This window comes from Anser brachyrhynchus (genome assembly GCF_964034855.1).
Source record: "Anser brachyrhynchus genome assembly, chromosome: 5".
Lineage (NCBI taxonomy): Eukaryota > Metazoa > Chordata > Aves > Anseriformes > Anatidae > Anser > Anser brachyrhynchus.
In genome coordinates, this window is record NC_137699.1 from 5,339,130 (window position 1) to 5,344,663 (window position 5,534).

Below are 5,534 nucleotides of genomic sequence, written 5' to 3' on the forward strand. Positions count from 1 at the left end.
TGACAGACGTCTAGTGTTTTATTTTAAAAGGGTGAGAAATGGGCATCTGCTGCTGGGCAGGCAGCGGCCAGGCCAGGGAGCACTCCTCTCTGCCTCCTCCTATGTGTCGGCTGTGGTAAGAGGGTCTGGGGGCCAGGGAGGGGCTGTGCCAGCCCCATGCCCGCTTGGGGGAGTCTGTCAGTGCAGGACTTGAGACAGTCCCAGAGCTGTTCCCAAGGGAAAACAGGTGGTGGTTCAAGGTGCAGACATCGTGCTTGGTTTCTCTTTCCTGTTACAGGGTTTGCGTAGGGGGTGAGCATATCCAGCCAGGCAGCTGTGGCTGGGCAGGCTTTGGTCTGTGGGCAATAGTAAAGTCTTTTGGTGGCTTAGATCTTGCCTGTATGATCAGCTTGCCTTTCCTGCTTGTCCTGCATTTTTTCCTTTCTGGAAAGATGTAAAAAAGATTTTATAAGATAAGTACCTTTTGTTCTTACGGGTACCAGCTGTGTCACTGCAATGTCTATTCACTCACTGATTATGTATTTAAATGCTTAATTTTCTATATTCATAAATATTGAAAACCAACAAATGAAACTGTAACATCATGAGAAACTCTAGCTATTAACACCACACACATCTCTGACTTGTTCCAGAGAAATCCTAGAGAAGTTGAAATGTTTAGGAGCAGATTTTGTTGTAGATCTTTTTCTTTGCTTTCACATTTTGCCTTCAAAGCCAGCTGTCAGCCATTTCGGGATGTCAGAATGGCTGTGGCAATGTGTATTTTGGGGAGATGCCTGGGACATGATGCTACATGCAACCATATGAAACTTAAATTTTGTAAATTTATTTTGAATAATAAAAAAAATGCACGGTGGCATTCTGCAAGGAAGTAGAGCTCTGAGCTAAGGCGTGTCCTTTTGTAATACGTGAAAAAGTAGGTAGCAGATACCAGGAGCTGTCATTAAGGTTGGCCCTAGAGGTACATTTGTTTGCACCCTCAATATCTGCTACTTACTGAAATTAAGAGGTGGTTGTATCATAACAGTTAAGTTAGTCCCATGTGAAAATCGAGTAAGTAACCAAAGTATGATGAGGGTTTTCTAAAAATGAACTTTCTCTTGGTACAAATAGGAAATGAGGAACTAGCTTGAGTTCCATAATTTATGCATCCACAGGTAGCAAGTACCAAAACAATTTACAGTTTCCCCCATGTTCTAAATGTCTTAAAAGTGATACCTGTCAGAACCCCTTTGTGTTCAATAGTAACTTTTTGAAATTATACTATCTGATGTTGTCTTAAACAGCCTGCATAGTTGCCTGTATGGTAAAGTAAAAACAATAATGAAGGAAAGTATTTTTTTCCCTCCGCAAAGATACTCAGTTTTCTAAAGCTAGTACACTTTTCAGTGACAAATATGGAGACGGAGCAGCACTACAGTGCTGACCTCTCCACTCTTTGCCCTTTCTCCATCATTTCAAGAGGCTGTCAGTCTGAATGCCTACACAGTGACTGCTGTTCAGCCTGTTTCAAACAGCTTCTGTTCATTCAGATGTGCACTCCTTTAACACAATAGCTCACATGAGTTATCTTCTAGGAATCCGCCTACGGAGCCATTTCTGTGTTATAGGAAGTGACAGTGTATATAAGATTTTCCCCTCTAATGCCTTGTTTCACACCTTCCCCTTAGCCTGTAACCGTTGTCAATAGAGCATTAAGAAGAGGACTTCAGTTTCTATGCTCCATACTGCCGATGACACTGGCAAAAGTAGGATGGAGATAAAGGCAGCCCTCCACCCTGTGCATCATACCAGGCAACCCTGCGGCATGAATTCAGAGCCCATCTAGTAGGAGAGGATGAATTATTCGGCCATAGCATAGAAGTCTATGCAAACTTGTGTGTACGGATATTTCCACAGTCACAAAAAGACACTAGATACTTTAGTAGCAATGAGTGAAGCTCCTGAGCCTGCGTCTATACTAGAGACTGCACAGACCTTGCGAGTGCATTTAGTACCAGGGAGAAGTGCCACAACATCTGTTACAAAGCAGAATGCTTTCTCACATGACCAGCGCTTACAGTTGCATACCATTTCTTCACTAGAGGGAGTCTAACACAAGGATTACGGAGCGCTCCTAAAAACAAGTTGAAAAGCAGACTGGTGGCATAATAAAATAGGATGTTGAGAACTGAATGATCCCTCAAGAGCCAAATAAAAGCTGCCGTGTTTCTAAAGGGCTTTTTGTTTCTCCCTTTTCTAAGGATGCGTTTCTTACAATATGCTATTTCCTTTATGAAGAGACCCTGAAAACGCAAGTGAGCAGTAAGATAATGATGTTCTTCCTGAAAACAGACATCTCCATACTGTGCTTGATCTCCAAGTGCAGTACATCACAGCTGGATGTCAACAATATGAGAGTCACTTAGTATTTTAGACACCCCAAGACAGCAGCCAGGAAAAGATACTGTTTACATTTACAGCTGAAAACCAGAGTCCTTCCAGAGTAGGAGCCTACACATCAAACAGTGCAATAAGAACAAAAACACTCAATGCTGCACTATTTCTGCCAAAAATACAGCTGGACTAAACAGATTCCAAGTCATTGTCACTCCTGATGCTGCTTAAGGAACAGCTTCTTTGGAGGTAGTTGGTAAGTTATTGTTTTTTGTTTGTTTGTTTTCCTTTTTTTTTTTTTTTTTTTTCCATTTTGGCTTCTGTTTTTCCCTTCAGGAACTCTGAACTTAAGAATTGTATATATCAGAGCCAGCTTAGGGAAGCTAGTTCATTCAGGCTCTGAAGCTCCCATGGAAGAACAGTTACCTATGGACAGCAAAGCAAACCAGTAAAATCATGATGTTAAATATAAGAACTGGGATAAAAGGGGAGGCTGTTGTGATCAAAACCTGCCTTATGTTTATGATCAGTTTTTCTGTTTCTCTAGTTTAATCGTCTGTCGTTAGTGTTGTGCTACTTAGTACAACTAAGACTACAGCTCATTTTCAACTACAATAGTTTTACATTTATTTAAGTGCACTCCATGCATTTTTTTCAGCAAGGAAGAAGGAAAATCTGCTGTAAATGTTCACTTATTCATATTGACTGAGCATTACAAAATTATCAAGAACTTAATTGCATATGCTATTTATAGTCTTAATATGTATTTTTGCTATGTTCCCACATATAAGAAAATGTTAAATGTAAAAACTCCAATGTCATCATTGCATGGATCCTAGATTCAGCTAGCATATGCACACATGTACAGACCACTAATGCAAAAAAAACAACTGTCCGTGAAGAGGAACAGGCTCACTGACTCTTATTTCCATGCAACTCGGCCATAACAAGGAAGCCACAATAGAGAGCAGCAAGGTGACCTTGACATGCAAAGTCAGAAAATACTAGCCACGTTCACCTGACTTCAGGTGGATTAAGGTTTCCAGGTTTCCAAGGACAATCAGGTTACTATTGTGACAAGAGAAAATATCTCCCAGGAGGCCTTTCAGCAAGTTAAGGGTTCAGCTGTCTTTGTAAAACAACAGCAGTGTTTATTAGATGTGGTGTGATCACTGACCGATAGCGTACTGCTGGGTGCTACTTTGGCAGTCATGGGTGTTCCCACTCCCCAGTGCTGCTCCCCGCATCTTATGCTCATTCACGTACGCTCAACTCAGCTGTTAGGAAGCCGAAGCATTTAAGTGCATGTATGTTGGCCTGGATGTCCTTCCCCAGAGCGTTGATGTTCCAGACAAGCTGGAGAGCAGGAGCCACACCAGTACTTGTGGGGGGCACGGCTTAATGGCGAACATACTGCCAGAACATACTTCCTTTCTTCTGCCCACAGCTAAAGAAATTGTAGAAAGCAAGGGCTGACATGCAGCCATCTGTTTCTTAAGGAATATAGCACTTTTTTTAAAAAAAAAAAAAATAGTTGAAGTGAGAAAAATTATGCTGAGCAAGTAGAGAACTTTTAGGAAGATTTTGTCTTGACTTGTAACACCTTCGTTTCCTCACTGATAAGCCATGTTGTCTTCACAACATTTGTGGACACTTAATATTTCTGTTGATTTAGACCTCTCTTCAGTATAAGGCCTTTTTTTTTTTTTTGCTGCAAACAAATTTATAAGAAGAACTCGGTGTCCTTTAATTATTTGCATGCTTTTGCTCCCCTTTGCTTACAAGTTGTGGTTTTGTTTGGTACTTTGGTGGCTGCAGTGAGGTTATGTGACACTGCGCACCCATGTTGGCTGTTCTCAGGCTGGATCCCACAGCTGTCTGACACTGCCCGCACAGCACCTGCCTCCCTGAGACCCAGGGATCACCCGTGGGTATCGTATCCCTTTGGTCTCAGCTGCCTCGTACATGCCTCGACGTAGCTCATCTTTCAGTCTAGCTCTGTCCTAAACGTTTCAGATGTCTCTTTTGTCCTTTTGAGGACAAAACCAGGGTTGCACTGATTGTGCACTGAACGTTTTAAACATAAAACTGCAACATGTCAGTTATGAAATAGGAGAAGAACGGTGCTGGGATCAGATGCACTGCGTTCAGGTACTGCCACAGAAGGACTAGCTGGTAGGATGCAGCTTTACCCAAAGTGGCACACCTGATAGGCTCACGTCACCAGCAGAACTTCAAAACAGTAACTCCTAGCTGCTTGATATGATCTCTTCTTTATTAACAAAGAAACACTGACATGGCATCTAAGTCACCCTTTCACAAGTAAATTAACGCAGAAGAAACTTCAGTTTCCAAGCCCCTCCCAGCAGCATGCATACTGCAGGGTGCAGGTAGCTCCTGTGGAGAGGGACAACAATGAGCCTTCATTTCCTTTTGCTATTCATTGTAATTTCATGTGTGTCTAGAAATGTGCGTCTTTTTTTTTTCCCATCCTCAATCCCCTTACAGTTACTCCAGAAATAGTAGCATTCAAAGGAAGTGTAGAAATGAAGCATTTGGAAGAAGCTGTTTTGAATTACCAGATTTTGGGCTTTCATCCTAAACAAGTAACAGTCATTTTATGAAAAGTTATCCCCAAGAGAGAAAGGCGCAAATTTTCTTTTCAAGTAACATACAATGTAATGCTGAAAGAAGCAGCAGCAGTTCTGCTAGAAGATCAGAAGGATCCACGGGTGCTTCAGTTTCAGGTACACGTGGAAGAGGAGAACAGTGCTTTCATGGTTCCACACACTGTTCACGTTTCTCCAGAAGTACGTGAGCTCAACAGGGCAGAGCTTTCCACCGAAGTCATTCACGACACTCTTCAGTCACATCTTGAGCCAGCGATGCCACTGACTGCCATAGGTAAGCAAACTGCTTTGCCATGCAGTGAGGGGATGGTGTAATTTCTGGAAGACAGTAGCTGTCTCGATTTACAAATTGGTAGGACTACAGCTCGTGTTAAAACAAGGGTTTTTTTTTCCCCTCCCCTAAAGTCCACTTTAGGACTCCCAAATTTTTATCCTGCCGTGAGAAGGGTGGGTGTTTCCTCATCCTGGAGTTGTGACAATCCTTTGTTCTACCTCAGACATCCTCACATGAACACACAACTATACCTG